The 21,090-nt window shown below is 37.4% G+C and overlaps 1 long non-coding RNA gene across 1 annotated transcript in view; it reads right to left on the bottom strand.

Annotated features, from left to right (window-relative positions):
- Positions 1-4,897: 4,897 nt before the first annotated feature.
- The window catches only part of LOC150004557 (uncharacterized), a 61,008-nt gene continuing 44,815 nt past the window's right edge, over positions 4,898-21,090 (bottom strand). Inside the window, exon 3 of the long non-coding RNA XR_016512394.1 lies at positions 4,898-5,003. This is a non-coding gene — a long non-coding RNA (uncharacterized LOC150004557). The remainder of the gene's footprint in view (positions 5,004-21,090) is intronic.

Here is a 21,090-nt window from a genome sequence, read left to right as displayed (position 1 = left end):
GTTACCATTGACTTGCTGCTATGAAAGATGAACAATGCAGCTGGCTTCACTTCCTCTCCTCCTATCACCAGCCCACCTCATTGCCTCATTTAAATAAAAGATCATTTGGATTCTTAGGTCAAATTTGTTAATACATACTATAGATCTCTTTAAAAGAATTGTTTTTATATACATATTTACACAAATTGCTACAGTTGTTGATTGAATTAAACAATGTTCAAATAATTTCACTGCTTACTGGCTGTCATTTTGTACCATAACTTCCTCATTTTTTTGATCTCTATTTTAGTGATTTTTTTGTTTGGTGAAAATTTTTTTCGGAAGTGAGTATGGGCAGTGTATTTTTGAACTGTTAGTATATGAGAAAAGAACTTTCTGTTGCCAAAGCACATGACCAATAATCTGACTGAATATAGGGTTTTTCAGGGATAACATTTTCTCTCAAAAAAACTATTTCTCCATTTTCCCCCAGGTATTTCACAATGATAAATTTTTATGTCCTGATGGTTTCTTGTATCGATTAGTTATGAAGATATATGAAGTCAGAGATGCAGTAGTTCTTGTTGAAATGGTGAGGCTCTGAGAACTCTGTATAATTCAAGTAATGCATTTGCTTCTCCACTAATTCTTCCCTGTTGTCTTCTCCTGTAGAAGCCAGCCCTGCAGGACATGGCATACTATCTACCTAGCTGCCCACACTAGAGAGAAGGCATGACAGTACTGGGGCCATTGATATCAGGAACCATCTTCCTTCCTGCCAGCTCTCTTTTTGAACTGTGCATGCCAGGAGCAAGCCCTGTGGCCTCTAATTCTGCTGATGGAGACAGAAATCATGTGTTCAGAAAAGAGAAGAGAGAAATAATGGCCTTCACAGGTTCTAAGTTTACTTTGCCCACATAGGTAACAAAAATTATTTTATTATATTTCCCATCCCCATCTTTCCAAATCCATATATACTTCTAAATCGGGTGTTTGCTCTTCATGAGTAGGGAGGTATGACCCAACCTCTTAAGTCTTGGTGCCACCAGCATAAAGCAAAAACTCTTTGGCATAAAAGCAGATTGTGTGTATCCATGGAATAATAATGGATCTGCTTCAACTTTTACTTAATGGCATTCTGTTTCTGTATGCCATCTGCCTTTGTGAAGGGTATTAAAGGAAACTATCCTGTGGCACTCATAAATGTAGTCACTCTAAGATATTGGTGAAATAGTGTTAATTACATTGCACAGTAAAGCTGTCACCTATAGGCCCAACCTTAACTCAAGTTTTTAAAACCAGCCTTTTCTGTAAGCAGGGCAATTGCTAATCTTGTTCTGATGGTATACCCTAATCCCTAAAATCAAGCTATTGTCTTGTAGCCCAGCTTTGGTAACTAAGCTCTGCCTAGTAAAGCTGTATCTTTTCAAGCAAGTCTCTGCTCTGCCTAATACAAGGCTTCCTAGGTTTTAGAGTGCTGTCCCTAAACTCCAGTCCTGTGATACAATGATGTCTACCATCTGGTGCTAGACAGCCCTGACATAGCTCTTCCTACCCAATAGTTCTCAGCCCACTATTTCCCAAACATCTCTTGGTCATTGGCTGTACATTTCAAAAGAGCCTGCTCATTTCCTTCCAATTGCCCAATTCACAGGCACTCCAAATTACGTTGCCATATCTCAAGAACTTACTGACTATGACACAATGTATGAGGGGAATTTTTAGGGCACATTCTCAGTCATTTGGTACAAAAATCTTGTTCATTCAAATTAAGATGGCACCTACTCTACACCAAATAATTTACCTCATTTTCACACATAAATAAGTCAACTGTACTCAGATGTGCTTTTCATTTTTTCTCTAAGTGTCCTCACAGAGGAAACCATGAATGCTTATTTCTCCACCACTGAGAGACACAGAAAGGAGAGAAACACAGTAAAAGCGTCTCCATTTGTTTTGCCAGCATTTAGGTAAACGTGAGCAGTATTTCACTTTTCCAATAACTCAAAATGCATTATTAATATATTGGCAAGTTTTATACTGTTTAGGTCAAGAAACAGCAATAACGCCCAGAGGAGATGAAATTTTTCAGATATTCTCTCTGAATAATCCTTCTGAAATTCAAACAAACTTCTAATGCAAGCATTCTGGATGGACAGGGAAATAGATTAAATCATTATTTTGAAAATGTTGACCAATGCATAGATAGTAGTGCTGTGAAAAAAAAAAGTTTATTTATTATTTTATTTAAACAAATACCACTGTCACATAGTTTTGTTTATAATAAATATTTATGATTTATAAACAATAGCTTATTTAATCGTTATAACAACATGATAACTAGTATTATTATCCCAGTTTTACAGATGAGAAGACAATAGTACAGAACTTCTAACCTGTTCCAGATAACTCAGGAAGTGGTGAAGATCCTGGCCAGCAGGCTTCAGCATCCATGCTCTTTGCTGTCACACTGGAAAGTAAGGTCAGGAGAGCACAGGCAAGTCTACACAGTCACTTGTGGTGATACTTTCAGAGATGAGATTTTTAAATTTTGTGTGGAGCTAATCTCATTGAGAATAACAGTGCTTATGTGCCTTTGCTTAGGTTGTTTTAAGTTTTTATTTTATTGTTTTTTTTTTTCCTTAGAAGAGAGAGGAAGGGGAGAGAGAGAGAAAGAAACATTGATTATTGTTTCACTTATTTATGTATTCATTATATGTGCCCTAACTAGGGATTGAACCCACAAACTTGGATTATTGGGATGACACTGTAACCAAGTGAGCTACCTAGCCAGGGCTTACTCATAATTTCAAAAAGTACAATAAAGAATGAAGATCAGTAGCTGGTAAGGGAAGGTAAAATGCTCATGGGCTTACTCCTTCAGGAGAAAAATTTTCTAAGAATTTATTATTCACTTGGAGGAATATAACATTTGAGTGAAACATAGTCATAGAATCATTAAATTTGAAATTGAAGGGTAAAAAAGAGAACACTATTCAGAAGTATTTTTCTGCAGAAAAATTTTGTTACCCTTGCTTTAAACCTAAGTTCACACACATCTCCAAAAGTAACAAAGAGTAGTTTATGTTTAAGTCAGTGAAATAACTCCATCTCATGGGATGCATTATTAAAGATGGCACCAGGAAACACACTAAAAAAACTTTTTCTCTTCTCTTCTCTTCTCTTCTCTTCTCTTCTCTTCTCCTCTTCCTCCCCTCCTTTCTTTCTTACATTTTCACAGTTCCATAGCTCCCTGCTTTGTCCATCGAGATGTTTCTTTGAACACTTTATCGCTGGGCATCTGCTCCCTGTGGTGGACTGAGGAGGCAGCGGTCATATGTGCATATTAGTGCAAGACACAAAATGTGCCCTTTGGCACAAAATCAGCCCTAAGATGGTCCAGTGGAGGACAGGGAAAGGGAAAAGAACACTCAAGATGGTCCATGCTTCTGAGGGAGCTAGGCTATTTCATGGCCCCACTGTGATGTATTTCCTGTTAATCTACAGCAGCAGCTGAGAAACACTGGCCCAGGAATGACAGTGAGGCCCAGGGCTTGTTACTTCCTGGGTATTCAAGAGACCATAGTATGGCTCAGGTGCCTCAAGTTTAGAAAGGAGATCTGGGCAAGCTTCTAGAAGACCCCAATCCACCTATCTGTTAAATACATGTTTGTTAGAGTGGCTGTGCTTTGTGGAAAAATGTGTCAAAATGGAGACTTTCTGTAGTGAATATTTTACTATATAAACAAATATGATTTAAATTATTCACAAAAAGGTATAGACCTAGTTAAAATGCAGAGTAATGCTAACCTCATAAAGACTTTTTTTTTGGGTCTAAAATGCTAATATGCAGGCAGTGTCTTTATTAAAAGTTGTTGTTGTATCATTTATATCTGTAAGCAGCCTGGAGAACATATAGGGTATAAAGGTGATGAAAAATGGATAATATATCAATGCTTGTTTACAAATGAGTAAATTCTATGTCTATGGCTTACTTTTCCATTGAGACAAAATTCTAGTTATGGTGGAGAAAAACCATTGACTTCCACTCAGGAATGGGAATTAAAATTCCTGGTTCTAAGTCAGTGTTTTGGGAGAAGCAGGCCAGCTTGCAGCCTTGTGAAGCAATGGACAGTCCTGGCCCCACTCCCAGTTCTCACTCATTGGCTCCATGTTCTTAGGTAATTTGCCTAACCTCTGTGAACAACAATTTCCACAGTAAGAAAACAGGATTGATTGAGTTACCATGTGAGAAAACTTTGAAGAGCTTTAGAGTTGGGTACAAAGGCAATAGAGGAATGCCGAGAGCTTCCAAGAACTCCCGCTCAAGAACTGCCAAAAAACAAGACACCTGGCAAGCCACAGGGAAACATAACTCAGAGGCTTGCTTATAAGATGCTTGGCATTTGAAAGGGGAGTTTTTCTAGGAGATTCAGAACTCCTCACTACTGGAGAGAACCAGCTCTGCTTGAAGGAAGCACTTGGGTAATTTTTTTCCCACTTCACACCCACATAATATTTGGAAAAATATTTTGGAACACTTGTTTCTCCCAGGAGAAAAGAAACCCATAGTCTATTATTTAATAAGTAGTAAAAAGATGTGGCATCTGTAGTAAGACAAGATTTTAGGCACTTTATGTACAAAAGACCTGATATGTGGGCCCACATACCATGACACACCACTGAATGAATTTTTTATTTTCATTCATAAAACATATAAAGTTTATGACTTATTTTATTCTTGTTGGCTTTTAGAATCCATAGATTAGGGAACTCCCTCTGGTGGTTAAATAAAATATCATTTTTAGGTTAGTAATGCTAAACAAACAAAAGAATAAAGAGATAAGATCTACACAGAATAAGTTTCTGGAGAATATGAGAGTTTTTTTGATTTTTAAGATCTGAAACTCATCAGGGGATTGGTAATGATGATGAAAGAGGAGGAGGTGGAGTAAGAAGAGGAGGAGAAAGATTCTACTCAACTTTGGCTTGCATTGATTTCCCCAGTCACAGATGAAACCAATCTGTCAAAAAGAAGCAGAGCAGGCAAAGCAAATTAAACATTTTTTAAAAAGCACACAATTAAAAAATAAACGATATTACAAAAAGCACTATAAGTTTTATTTTTAATTCTGGAGTTCAGAATCAGTATCCAAAATTCCAAAGTGCTTCTATATCAAGAAATGCATTGATAAAGGAGGAAGGAACATAAAATGGAGTGAGAAGAGCCTCTTTAACAAATGGTGCTGGGAGAACTGGATAGGGACCTGCAAAAAAATGAAACTAGACCACCAACTTACACCACACACGAGAATAAACTCAAGATGGATCAAAGACTTAAATGTAAGCCGTGACACCATAAAAGTCCTAGAGGAAAACATAGGCAAGAAAATATCAGATATCTCACGTAACAATCTCTTCACGGATACATCTCCTAAAGCAAGAGAAATAAAGGAAAAAATAAATAAATGGGATTACATCAAACTGAAGAGTTTCTGCTCAGCAAAAGAAAACATCAGCAAAATGAAAAGGAAACCAACCATATGGGAAAACATATTTGCCAATGACATCACAGACAGGGGACTGATTTCCAAAATATATAAAGAGCTGATACGACTCAACATCAAGAAAACAAACAACCCAATTAAAAAATGGGCAAGGGACCTGAACAAACACTTCTCCGAAGAGGACATACAGAAGGTCCATAGACACATGAAAAAATGCTCAACATCATTAGCCATCAGGGAGATGCAAATAAAAACCACAATGAGATACCACCTTACACCAGTCAGAATGGCCATCATCAACAAATCAACAAGCAACAAGTGCTGGCGAGGATGTGGAGAAACGGGAACCCTACTGCACTGTTGGTGGGAATGCAGACTGGTGCAGCCACTATGGAGAACAGTATGGAATTACCTCAAAAGATTAAAAATGGAACTGCCTTTTGAACCAGCGACTCCACTACTAGGATTATACCCGAAGAATCTTGAAACACCAATTCAAAAGAACTTATGCACTCCTATGTTCATAGCAGCACTGTTTACAATAGCTAAGTGCTGGAAACAACCTAAGTGCCCATCTGTAGATGAGTGGATCAAAAAACTGTGGTACATTTACACAATGGAATACTATGTAGCAGAAAGAAAGAAGGAACTCCTACCATTTGCAACAATATGGATGGAACTAGAGAGAATTATGCTTAGTGAAATAAGCCAGGCAAAGAAAGAAAAATACCATATGATATCTCCTAATACAGGAGACTAAAGAACAACACAAACAAAGGAACTAAATAGAACAAAGAGCAGAATAGCAGTCAATAGGGGGGAGGGGAGAGGGAGAGAAGGGGGATAAGTAAGGGAAGGGTTTAATTAAAGAGCCTGTATAAAAGACTCATGGACATAGACAACGGGGAGGGATATGATTGCGGGAGAGGGGGTGGGCTGGGTGGGGGAGAGAAATTGGGGGAAAAGGGGATAACTGTAATTGAAAAACCAAAATAAAAAAAAAAAAAAAAAAAAAAAAAAAAAAAAAAAAAAAAAAAAAAAAAAAAAAAAAAAAAAAAGAAATGCAGTGTCCACAACAAAGATGATAACATTTCCATTGCTACCAATATGTTGTCTCAACAACTTTATTATTTCATCCAATTTTTTATGTGTATTCACTAGAGCAAACCTATAGTTGCTTTACTAGAGAAGTCAGGATTTGAAAGTCTGTTGGATAGAAGGATTTATTTCTCCCTCATTCTTTCCTAGTCCACATAAGAGAACAGGAGTTGTTTTTTAGCTCAGCTTCAGCTCCTCTTTCCTTTCCCCTGATCAATGATGGACTATAATTTTATCAATTTCCTTCTGAGAGTGAAGACCCTCACAGCATGGATCATGCTGGGGATAAAAATTTCCTGTGCTGAAATTATAGGGAGTATCAAGAGTTTCTGCATTGTCAGAGTTCTTTATCAATTATATTTTCTAGGCTAATGACATAAATTGCATTAATCATGGATGTTCTGGAAGAGAGAGGGAATCAGTCTTTCAGAAATGGGAAGACCACTACCTTCTCCCTATTATTCCAGACTTCACCAAATTCCTTGTGCTTCTTTTTCCAAATGGTGTCCTAAAGGGCACCATAAAGAAAATAAGTCATGTTCACCTTCTCTGGGCCTGGCTGAAATTTTTATTATTAATAATTTCAAAACTAAAAAAAAATTCAAAAAGAAATGGTTTCAAATATAGAAAAATAAAATTATTTTTTCAGGGTTGTAAGATCTGCTTTAAGAATTTGAACAGTCTCAGAAATCATCAAACACTCTCATGTGAGGACAACTTATTTTCCCCCTTCTTCTGAGATCATATATTTACATGAGTGTATCTCTTTATGTATTCATCTTTATGTACTCCAGCTCTTTCTAGGCAATCACAGCAACATGGGAAGAAGGAACATCTGTCTCACTAGGTCACATTACCTCAATTCCTCCTTCCCCCAAGAGCTCCACTGAGTCAATAACTAAACAATATGAGAAAATCTTAAGAGATATTCATAAATTTAAGAGCAACATGGACATAAGGCAATTGTACTTGTTGCTAGGTCCCCCCCAGGCAGTTGGAGGACAGAACAAGTATGCCCTGAATCATAAAGTCTGTCGCATTGCAAATAATCAGAAGATTCAGTGTGCCAGTTTTCCTGTAAGTGCTGAGTTTGGCTTCCCCTCATTGGACATGTGTGTCACATTTGTTCTTCGGCCAGGTTTGAGCTCAACTGCAGTGATCACTAGTTCCAGTCAGTGTATCACTATTCCCTTATATGGAAATCTTTAGCCGAAAAAGGAAAAATCTAAGGTTGCAATGATTTGATGGCTCTGTTAACATCATCTTACCCAAAAATAAAATTATCTATAAAATGTTGAAACTGTACTCACAGCAAAATTGTGGTAGCCAATCCAGTGTCTTTATCCCATGTCATTCACAAGAAGATTTGCATAAGCTACAGACTTTCTCCCAAATCATGTTCTCCAAGAGCCACTAGGCTCATTCACTACAAAGTGGCTTATTGGCTAAGATGTAGCCTTATGGCACATAAGATTAACTTTATGTCTCATTTACCTCAAGTCAAGGCCTCATGCACTCTTACTTTATCAAAATGATGACTCTCTTTCCTCAGAGGGCACAGAGTCTGCTGTGTCCATTTCCAACCTCTATGCTATCCTCATATGCCACATAACAATGACAGAGACCATCCATCCTCCCCTGGGGTATTTCCCAAAGCTTAACTAGAACTGTCCTCTTTCTCTCACACTGAAGAAATCATGCCAGAAACCAGAAAAAAAGATGGTGGCAGAGCAGATAGCACTGTTGTCTGCTTGCTCCCATCGCAGAAGTACTTGGAGTACAAAAACGGAGTGGAGTGAATGAGTGCAAATTTCAGAGAGGGCAAACAGGAACAGGAGTGTGGGAGCATACACCGTGTTCATGGATGGGAAGAATCAACATCATTAAAATGTCCATACTACCCAAAGCAATTTACAGATTTGATGCAATCCTTACTAAAATACCAATGACAATTTTCACAGACCTAGAACAAAAACTTCAAAAATTTCTATGGAACCAGTAAAGATCCTGAATAGCCACAGCAATCTTGAGACAGAAGAACACAGTAGGAGGAATCAAAATACCTGACACCAAACTATATTACAAAGCCACTGTAATCAAAACAGCCTGCTACTGGCATAAGAATAGACATATAGATCAGTGGAACAGAATAGAGAACCCAGAAATAAACCCCAGTCTATGTAGTCAAGTAATAATAGACAATGGGGGAAGGAACATATAATGGAATGAGAAGAGCCTCTTCAACAAATGGTGCTGGAAGAACTGGACAAGGACGTGAAAAAAAAAAATGAAACTAGACCACCAACTTATACCACACAGCAAAATAAACTCAAGATAGATCAAAGATTTAAATGTAAGTCATGACACCATAAAAGTCCTAGAGGAAAACATAGGCAGCAAAACTTCAGATATCCCATGTAGCAATATTTTCACTGATACACCTCCTAAGGCAAGGGAAATAAAGGAAAGAATAAGAAAATGGGACTACATCAAACTAAAGATTTTCTGCCCAGCAAAAAAAGCATCAGCAAGATGAAAAGCGAACCAACCATATGGGAATATATATTTGCCAATGATACCTTAGACAAAGGATTGATCTCCAAAATATATAAAGAACTTACACGTCTCAACACTAAGAAGACAGAGAGCCCAATTTAAAAATGGGTGAAGGACCTGAACAAACACTTCTCCAAGAAGGATACACAGAGGGTCATAGGCATATGAAAGAATGTTCAACATCACTAACTATCAGAGAGATGTAAATTAAAACCCCAATGAGATACAGCTTGATGGTCAGAATGGCCATCATCAACAACCTGACAAACAACAAGGAATGGCAAAGATGTGGAGAAATGCGAACCCTAGTGCACTGTTAGTGGAAATGCAGATTGGTACAGCCACTATGAAAAACAGTATGGAATTTCCTCAGAAAACTAAAAATGGAACTGCCTTTTGAACCAGTGATTCCACTGCTAGGATTATACTTGAAGAATCCTGAAACCCCAATTCAAAAGAACTTACGCACCGCTATGTTCATAGCAGCACTGTTTACAATAGCCAAGTGCTGGAAACAGCCTAAGTGCCCATCTGTAGATGAGTGGATTAAAAAATGGTGGTACATTTACACAATGGAATACTATGCAGCAGAAAGAAAGAAGGAACTCCTGCCATGGATGGAACTAGAGAGAATTATGCTTAGCAAAATAAGTCAGACAATGAAAGAAAAATATCATACGATATCACCTAATACAGGAGTCTAATGAACAACACAAACGAACAAAATTGAACAAGGAACAGAATAACAATTATCAGGGAGAGGGGAGGGAGAGAAGAACGCTAAGTAGGGGAAGGGTTTAGTAAAGGAACTAGTATAAATAACCCATGGACATGGACAACGGAGTGGGGATTGACTGTGGGAGTAGGGGTGTGTTGGGTGGGGGACAGAGCAATGGGGGAAAAATTGGACAACTGTAATAGAAAAACAATAAAAATAAATTTAAAACAAAAAACAAACAACAAAGAAATCATGTCAGAAACCAAATGAATGACAACAGTGTTGTTATAAATATAACCTGGAGCACGGTATGTTTTGTCTTTAAAAAGAGAATTATATAATATCACAAATTTGAAAATATTAAGAACTTGCTACATATTTCATAAGTAATCTCAATATAACAGCATGATAAACAGCATATAAGGGAAGCAACCCAAGTGCCCATCAATAGATGTGTGCGTAAAAAAGCTGTGGTACATATGTGCAACAGAATATTACTCTTCCATGAAAAAGAATCAAATCTTACCATTTGTGATAGCATGGATGGACATAGAGGGTATTATGCTAAGTTACATAAGTCAGTCAAAGAAAGACAAATACAATATGATTTCACTTATATGTGAAACTTATACTGCAAAATAAGCAAACAAGCAAAAAAAGAAATAGACTCAGATACAGAAACAGACTGATGTTTGCCAGAGGGGAGGAGTATGGGGGACTGGGTGAAAAATTTGAGAAGTGCAGATTGATAGTTGCAAAATAGCCATGGGGATGTAAAATATAGCATAAGGAATATAGTCGATAATATCATAATAACTATGTGTGGTGCCAGGTGGGCATCTGAAATACCTGGGGGAACTTTGTGAAGTGTATGATTGTCTTGCTCACTATGCTATACACCTGAAACTAACTCAAAAAATATTTTATTTCAACTGTAATCTAAACATAAAATTAAAAACAAAAGAAAACTCTTGGTCCATGGGTTTCACTGTCAGGCAATGGGACTTTTATAGTAGTATCTGATACACATTGCTTCATTCAGTTCTCACAAGGTTACCAGAAAGTGGGAGAAGGACCTTCCTCATATGAGAAGGGAGCATTTCAGCATTTTTGGCATGAAAGGAGGGAAGGTGGGAGTCTAGCGGGGGGCGGATGTTTTCATATTAAGTTTGCAAGATTCTAACGACTTTTATTCCTAACTTTCACCTATAATTAAGAAATTGTGCTAGTATATCAGTATTTTACAGAGTCTATTCTACAAATTTATTTTTTCATTTGTGATGCTTTATAGAAAATACAGATAATGAATTTAAATAAATTCTGGAAAACACTTTATATTTTGTCAGTCTCATAAACTTACCTTGCATATTCCAGATACTGAAAAGCTCTTCAGGAAAGAATTATGTTTAATTTTGTTTCACTCGTGTTATTAACATTTATTTGACCATTGAAACCTTTTCTTCTGTAACTTCTATTAGCAAGATGTGTAACTGGGTTGTGAGAACCACATTTTGAGAACTGATACAAGAAATGTTAACTGCATCATGGTTCAAATAAACAAGTACCTATATGAGTTTTACTCACCTGTTTTTATTTGAAAGAAAAAAATGGGTAATATCTTATAGAACCTCTTATAAAAGCCTCCCCTTATAAATTGACAGATAAAATAAAAAAAGAAACAAAAATGAGAAAAAAATGTTTATCAGTTCTGAATCTAGTAAATAATGCCAACAATATATCACAACTCTTTGGCAAGAATTACTACCAAATACAATGAATGTGAATCAGTGCGAAAAAAAAAAAAAAAAAAAAAAAAAAAAAAACCCACATCAAAGACTACTGGGCAACATCCCTTCTGGAAAATGTGCAGTTTTCAGAGAAGTAACTAAAGCAAATTCTGGCATTTCTCACTAATCATGAGTAAAAGGAGAACAAGGCCAGAAACACAGGAGGACTTTGGAGAAACAGACAAATGTGGAAAATAAACCAACACTCATTGCACTTTATTATTATTTAATGATGTCAATCTCCTTAAAAGTGATACATTTTCTCCAACAAGACAGTGAGGAAGGATGTTATAATCTAGAACCTCTAGAAGCAAGGGTGAGCAATTTCCACAGATGCAAATGTGGTTTATGTAAGAAACAGGAAAAACAAAACAAAACATGTGGCCTCACTATGCTAATAGCCCTATAACGTTTTCCAACTTGACTTCTCACCTCTGTCATAATTTCTTGGGCTGTTACAACAAAATACCAGACACTGAGGGGCTGAAACAACAGACATTTAGTTTCTCACAGTCTGGAAGCTAGAAGTCCAACCAAGATCAGGGTGGAGTGGGTGTCCTGAACACTAGCTTCCTGGCTTCCAGATGGGCACCTTCCTGCTGTGTGCTCACATGGCCTCTCCTTGATGTGGATTCTTTCTCTTCCTCTTTTGGGAAGGGCTTGAATCCCATCATGAGGGTCTGCTTCTCATTGCTGCATCTAACCTTAATCACTTCCCAAACAGCCACCTCCAAATACCATCATACTGGGAGTTCAACATGTGAATTTGAGGAAACAAAAACATTCAATCCATAACACCTGGCTTGCTAAAGTAGGTGAGCAATCCAGAAAAGGAGAGATACATCTTCATACCTTCAATGAGGATACACAAACAATTCTTCCCTCAGCCCCCCAAACCCCCACATGGAACTCACACAACACGCTGTGAAATCGGTGTCTTTCCCCATCACATGTAGAAAGCAAAGCATATAAAAATAATGCTTATCATGGCCACATATTTCTTCCTGTCTGCCTCAGGTGTAGCATGACTGAATTTATGTTTAAACTTGAAAGATAATTTCAAATGGGAGTCAGGAAAGCAGAAGAGGGACCCACAGGTAATCTGCTATGCTATTCTGGGAACAATAGCAGTCCTGCAGACTTTATTTAAAGATGACTAGAAAAAATAATATTTGTTTAAAAATATGGCAGAATCATATAGTATTTGTCCTGTGATTGGCATATTCTAGACATATGCTGTACAACACTGTGCCTATTGATAACAATGCTTTATTATGTACTTAAAAATCTGTTAAGAAGATATTGCTATGATTATACCTGAAAAATCCTGAAACATCAATTCACCAATTTAAAAGAACCTATGCATCCCTATGTTCATAGCAGCACTATTTACAATAGCCAAGTGCTGGAAACAGCCTAAGTGCCCATCCGTAGATGAGTGGATTAAAAAACTGTGGTACATTTACACAATGAAATACTATGTAGCAGAAAGAAAGAAGGAACTTCTACCATTTACAACAACATAAATGGAACTGGAGAGTATTATGCTTAGCGAAATAAGCCAGGCAGCGAAAGACAAATACATACCAAATGATATCACCTAATACAGGACACTAATGAACAACACAAACAAACAAGCAAAGCAGAATCGGAGGCAAATAAATAAAGGGCAGACTGACAGTGACCAGAGGGGAGGTGGGAGAGGAGAAAGAAGGGGAAGTGTCTAGTCAAGGAACTAGTATAAATGATCCACGGACATGGATAATGGGGTAACGGGGTGGGGATTGACTATGGGAGAAGGGGAGGTCAGGGTGGTGGGGAGCAGTGGGGGAAAAAGTGGGACAACTGTAATAGAAAATACAGTAAATAAATTTTAAAAAACTGTTAAGAAGGTAGAAATCTGTTAAGAATGTTGTGTTCTTACCACAATGTTTTCAATTGTTAAAATAAAAGAAATGAGTCAAGCACTTATTCTTGCTTTCCTTTAGCTATTACAACTGACTAACCAAAATATTAGAAAAAGATTATCTCCTTGTAAATGTATTCCAGCTATTGAATGAAAAGAAAATGAGAGAACTTGAATATTGACATTTTAGAATCCCTGATGATTTAATGGATGTAGGCGTTGACCATCAGTGGATGCTAACTTTAAAAAATGTGAAAACCAGACTTTATGTGCTCCCTAATGAAAGAATGCATCATCTATTACAATCTTGGCAAGGGGATTGGGCCAGAGTCTAATTAAGAATCTGGATTCAGTGGCAATTAACAGGAAATGAAGAGGACAAAGAAATGTGGTGAACTGTATAAAAACTCCATAGATCCAGTTCCCTAAGTTCTTCAAGATACTTATTTTAATGGGAAAAAAGGGGAGAGACAGACAACGTGTAAATTAAAAGACATTTAAAAGCAATATAAAGTTTTGACCCAGCCAGGTGGTTCAGTTGGTTGGAGTATGATATCATCCCATACACCAAAAGTTTTCAGGTTCCATTCCCGGTTGGGGTGCATACAGGGAGCAACCAATTGATGCTTCTCTTTCACATTGATCTTTCTCTCTCTCGCTCCTCAATCTCTCCCTTCTTCCTTCCTTTCTAAGTTCAGTGAGCATATCCTTGGATGAGGATTAAAAATAAATATTAAAAAATAAAAGTAATATAAAATTTTTAGAATTGGGCAAGTTCTCTTTCGTTATAAAATTATAACTAGAAGCAAAGAAGTGATTCTTATAAAAGTCAGGATAGTGGGTACTTCTGGAAGATAAGCTAAATAAGTCCTGGGAGTATAATGTACAGCATAGTGACTACAGTTAACAATATGATATTGCATATTTAAAAGTTCCCAAGAAAGTAGGTCTTAAAGGAAAAAAAAAGTAACTATATGTGGTGATGAATGTTAACTAAACTTATTTTGGTGATACACACACACACAGTCTGTCTGGAAACAGTACAACCATTGTTAATATAACAAGAACATTTTGCACGACATCAATGTAATCTGGCAACCAAGGAGACTGGACTGGAATGAGCATGTAAACAATGACGACTTTACTGCACTAGTCAGTGAAGGTGGTAGACACCACTGAGTGCGCAAGTGTACTGTGTGGCCATTGCATTCAAAATGACTGAAAGAGTAGAACAACGAATCTGTATCAGATTTTGCATTAAGCTTGAACATTCCTCCATGGAAACTATCCAGATAATTCAGAAGGCCACAGCTATGGGCAACTGGTAATTGGCAGCATAATCTGAACAACATGCCTGCTTATGCATCATGCCTCATACAGAGTTTTTTTAGCCAAATATCAAGTCACCCAGGTAACTTGTTCCCTTTACAGTCCAGATTTGAAACCCTGCGACTTTTGACTTTTCTCAAAACTAAAATCACTTTTGAAAGGGAAGAGATTCAAACCATCAATGAGATTCAGGAAAACATGATGGGGCAGCTGATAGCAACTGGGAGAATTGTGTGAGGTCTCAAGGTGCCTACTTTGAAAGGGAGTGAGGCATTATTTTTTTATATACAGTGTTTCTTGTATTTTCTTCAATAAATGTCTCTATTTTTCATAGTGCATGTGTGGCTGGATACTTTCTGGACACGTCTTGTCATATATGTACATATATACATATCAAATCTTGCCCTGGCTGGTTTAGCTCAGTGGATTGAGCGTCGGCCTGCGAGCTAAGTGTCGCTGGTTCGATCTTCCAGTCAGGGTACATCAGAGAAGGAAAACTCTGACTCCAAAAAACCTCCGCTGCCTTGCGGCATACCTCTTCAGGGGAAAGGCTAAGGGAGTAAACCCCGACAGAAAATCCGGAGCCGGAGTCCCTAAGGCGGTTTGACGTTGTAGTCAACACCGGCAACTCCTGCGGCGCACCTGAAGCCAAGCTGTATTGACTCCGTCTTTCCCTTGGACCCTTCAGCTGCGAAGAGAGGGGGGGTCTACTGCATGGGCAACAGCAGACCCTCCATATTACCCTGCCCAGGCTCTGTAGCTTCAGCGTCATCGCAAGATGTCGATTCAACACGGGAGGAGACAGATACCGTGTCACTCCCGAGTCGGACTGCACAATCATTCTCGGCGGTGCAGATAGACTCTTAAGAAGCTACACCATCGTCTCTCGAGACGGACGGCTGCCGACGACGACGACATATCAAATCATTATGTCTTCACACTTAAACTAATGCAATGTCTTATAGAAATTACATTCAATAAAAAATAAAATTTAACCAAAACAAATAACAACAGTAAAAGATGGGAAAATGGAGGTTTCTGAGATGGCTATAAAATTTCTGTTTATTGACCTAAAGTGAATAAAATTATTCAGTTTATTTTAGTTATGTAAAACAGATAAGTTCTTCAGATCTTTATAGTATTGTATGCTTACGACTTGTTAAGAGGGTAGATCTTATGTGAAGCGATATTTTTTCAAAAGTAATCAACTACTACTAATAAAGGGAGTAGGAGGAAACTTTGAGAGGCAATGAATATGTTTATGGCCTTGAAGGTGGTGAGGTTTCATGGGTATACACCTATTCAAAAACTTATTGAGTTGTATACATTAATTATGCACAACATTTTACATGTCAATCATACCTAAATATAGTGGCTTAAAAGATTATTTTCCTTACAATAATCCATTGATTTCTATATCTTTTATTTGTCTTTCATGTTAGAGTAAAAGAGTTTAAAAATGTGGCAGGCGCATATGACATGATAGTATGCCTAGAAAACCCTATAAACTCCATTGAAAATGTACTCGACTTAATAAGTGAATTTGGCAAAATAGCAGGTAACAAAGTCAATATTCAGAAATTGAAGGCATTTCTGTACACCAACAATAAAATATCAAAGATTGAAACTAGAAAAAAAATCCCACTTACCATAGCAACAAGAAAAATAAAGTACCTAGGAATAAACTTAACCAAAGAGATAAAAGACCTGTACTCAGAAAACTACATAACACTGAAGAAAGAAATTAAGGAAGATACAAATAAATGGAAGTATATACCATGGTTGTGGGTGGGAAGAATAAACATCATTAAAATGTCCATACTGCCCAAAGCAATTTATAGATTCAATGCAATCCCTATTAAAATACCAATGACATATTTCATGGACCTAGAACAAATACTTCAAAAATTTATATAGAACCAAAAAAGACCCCAAATATCCACAGAAATCTTGAGACAGAACACAGTAGGAGGAATCAAAATACCTGACATCAAATTATACTACAAAGCCACTGTAATCAAAACAGCCTGGTACTGGCATAAGAACAGACATATAGATCAATTGAATAGAATAGAGAACCCAGAAATAAACCCAGTCAACTAATAATCAAAAAAGGGGAAAGGAACATATAATGGAGTGAGAAGAGCCTCTTCAACAAATGGTGCTGGGAGAACTGGACAGGGACATGCAAAAAACAATGAAACTAGACCACCAACTTACACCACACACGAGAATAAACTCAAGATGGATCAAAGACTTAACTGTAAGTCATAACATCATAAAAGTCCTAGAGGAAAACATAGGCAGGAAAACTTCAGCTATCCCATGTAGCAATACTTTCACTGATACAACTCCTAAGACAAGGGAAATAAAAGAAAGAATAAACAAATGGGACTACGTCAAACTAAAGAGCTTCTGCTCAGCTAAAGAAAGCATCAGCAAGATGAAAAGTGAACCAATCATATGGGAATATATATTTGCCAATGATGCCTCAGACAAAGGATTGATCTCCAAAATATATAAAGAACTTACACATCTCAACAGCAAGAAGACGAACAGCCCAATTTAAAAATGGGCAAAGGACCTGAACAAACACCTCTCCAAGGAGGATATACAGAGGATCCATAGGCATATGAAAGAATGCTCAACATCACTAGCCATGAGAGAGATGCAAATAAAAACCGCAATGAGATACCAACTCACACCAGTCAGAATGGCCATCATCATCAAATTGACAAAAAACAAGTGCTGCTGAGGATGTGGAGTAATGGGAACCCTAGTGCACTGTTGGTGGGAATGTAGGTTGATGCAGCCACTATGGAAAACAGTATGGAATTTCCTCAGAAAACTAAAAATGGAACTGCTTTTTGAACCAGCGATTCCACTGTTAGGATTATAACTCCAATTGAAACCCCAATTCAAAAGAACTTATGCACCACTATGTTCATATCAGTGCTGTTTACAATAGCCAAGTGCTGGAAACAGCCTAAGTGCCCATCTATAGATGAGTGGATTAAAAAATGGTGGTACATTTACACAATGGAATACTATGCAGCAGAAAGAAAGGAGCTCCTGCCATTTGCGACAACATCGATGGAACTAGAGAGAATTATGCTTAGCAAAATAAGTCAGGCAATGAAAGAAAAATACCATATGATATCACCTAATACAGGAGACTAATGAACAACACAAACAAATGAACAAAATTGAACCTGAGGCATATAAAAAATGAACAGAATAACAGTTACTAGGAGGGAGGAGAAGGGGGTGAATAGGGGAAAGGTTTAGTAAAGCAACTAGTATAAATAACCCAAGGACATATACAATGAGGTGGGGATTGACTGTGCGAGAAGGGGTTGACTGGGTGTGGGGTAGCAATGGAGGAAAGAGTGGGACCACTGTAATAGAAAAACGGTAAAAAAATTTTTTTAATAAATAAATAAATAAGTAACATAAAAGTACAATAAAATATGGCAGAAAGCACCGCATTGTAAAACATAGACTAAGGATATTCTCTGCAAAATGATTCACTTCATTAAAGAGAAGAAAATTTTAAAGTTATCTTCACTAGTGTCAAGAGAATTATAAATATATGAATGAACATAAACTATCGTCTACAGGTAATTCTTCTTTTCAAAACCCAGGGAAATTACTAAATTTATATAAAGTATTCAACTTTATGAATATAAGTTGAAAAGCTATATGAAAAACTTCTTTTTCTGGAAAAATATAATTAAGTCAAATTGTGTCAAAACAAATTAACAAAAAACAAAGCATTGACAAAGCTATCATATAACAACAAAGAAGATCTTATAGCAGAATTCTTTCAGATTTCAAGGAAGTGGTTGCCTCTATGAGCACAGAGAGAGAAGGAAAGCGTCACATTACTTTATATGAAGTCAGTGTAACCCTGAAATAATACCTGATCAAATAGTTAAAATAATAAAACCACAGACTCATCTCAGTATAAACTTAACAGCAAAAATTGTTAAAATGTTAACATTTGTAACCTATTGTTGCATTAAAATTCTATTGCTATATGAACAACTGATGTTTCTTTCCAGAATGTAAGAATGATTTAATGCTAGGAGCCTTGTTAATTTAATTTCTGTTAAAAAATACAGGAAAAAGATACTCTGTAATCATCATAAATGCCAAAATATTATCAAACACCTATTCTCCAATTTCTTAACTTTTTAATAAAAATCTTTAACATAATTTTTAAAATATACATCACAAAAAGCTAGACATTTTTTCTGTTAACACCACTATTAATATTATCCTAGAAATAATATTGTTATAGGCATATTGCTTTAAATATTGTTCTAGAAATAACAAAGGAATTATTTTAAAATGTTTTCTAAGAATGTGAAATATAAATAATAGAAAGGCATTTTTACATAAAAAGGGCTCAAAATTTTTGAATAATTTAAATTTGTAGATAAAAATTTCCTACATGAAGAAAACAAAGCTATTGACTAAAAACAACTTGAAATAAGAGAGTTCTGCAAAGACATCTAGTTACAAAATTGATGTTTTTAAATGTAGCATCCCAAGCGAGAGGCGGGAAATGGCTGCTGCTGCTGCAGCCCTCCCGAGCTCTCTTCCAGTGGTGGGTTGGCTGGGCACCACTTCCCTTGTCGATCCGCTGACCTGTCAGTTCACCTCATGGCTGGAATGAGCGGAATCTGAGCAGGGACTTCTTGACACCTCTTCCCCGCTCAGACTCCAGAGCCCACGAGTCGGACCTTCAGTTGGTCCTTACTCCACGTGGAGGATTTCTTCTAACTCCTTGGCACTTGTGAATTGCCCTTAAAGTCATGGTTTCTGGATTTCCGGCCAAGATGGAGGCCTAGACTGACACGCTCCATCTCCCTGCACATCTCAGAAGGAATACAACTACTGCAAAAACAGAAATAACCAGAATTTCCAGAAAATAAAGCTATATGGAATTCCAACATATGAAGTTATAAACAAGTGGTGCTTGTCTGGATGGGTAGGAGGGGCAAAGCTGGGACAGAGAGATCAAGCTGTGCTGGTGGCAGCAGCTGCAGCGACAAGCAGCAGGACTGCGGTAAGCACAGACACCCATATTTAAGGGGAGGCGAAAAGCACTTGGGGAGCACCTCTGGCTGCAGACCAAACCCATCACCTTGCAATTCCAACCACAGGGAAGGCAGACCTCCATTGTCTCGGACTATGAGGCCCACAGGATGTGGGGACAGAGGAGGAGGCTTCTGGTCTCTCAGGGGAGAGTGAATGGCAGGAATCCATCTTAGACCTCTGCCCCCACACAAAGCACCACAGTGTGGTGAGAAGGGTCACTTGGTAGTAACGAGTGCATGGGGCTTCGCTCACTATAGCATAGGAGGTGTGACAACCCTGCCCAAGCAGGAAAGGTAAAATGAAAACTGTCAGGATGGCAGGGATAATGATAGAGATCCCAATCACACAGATGACCAGAAAGCAAATACATGAATTAACGAATAAACAGATAGATAATCTTTCTGAGGTTCAATTCAGAGCTATAGTTATAAGACAGCTTACAGAAATAACAGTGGGACTTAATCAAGACGGGGAAGGAATGAAGGCTAGTCCTGCTTAAATGAACAGAAACACATATGAAACAAGTGGTGAGGGAAGGAAAACCAAGGATCAAATCAACAAATTGGAACACAGAGAAGGAACAAACAGTGAACCAGTGCAGAAAGAGGAAACAAAAAGTGGGGAATATGAGGAGAAGCTCAGAAACCTCTAGGACAACTATAAGAGAACGAACATCCGAATTATAGGGTTGCCAGAAGGTGAAGAAGAACTAGAAATTGAAAAATTATGTAAAAAAATAATGAAGCAGAACTTCCTGAACTTGGGGAAGGAAATAGGCTTACAGCTCCAGGAAGCACAGAGAGTTCCAAAAAAAACTGGACCCAGGAAGAACCACACCAAGACACATTATAGTCAAAATGTCAAAAATTAAAGATAAAGAGAGAATCTTAAAAGCAGCAAGACAGAAGAAGAAAATTATGTACAAAGGGGTTCCAACTTGACTATCAGCAGATTTTTCAAAGGAGACTCTGCAGCAAGAAGGGACTGGCAAGAAATATTCAAAGTAATGAAAAGCAAAAACCTAGAGCCACGATTACTCTAACAAGTGAAGCTATCATTCAGAATAGAAAGGCAGAGAAAGTGCTTCCAGGACAAAGTAAAACT

Source organism: Furipterus horrens, unplaced genomic scaffold, assembly GCF_987537825.1.
Source record: "Furipterus horrens unplaced genomic scaffold, mFurHor1.1.pri manual_scaffold_7, whole genome shotgun sequence".
NCBI classification, from domain to species: Eukaryota; Metazoa; Chordata; class Mammalia; order Chiroptera; family Furipteridae; genus Furipterus; species Furipterus horrens.
Note: the sequence above shows the minus strand (reverse complement) of the source record. Positions and strands in the feature narration are given on the sequence as shown.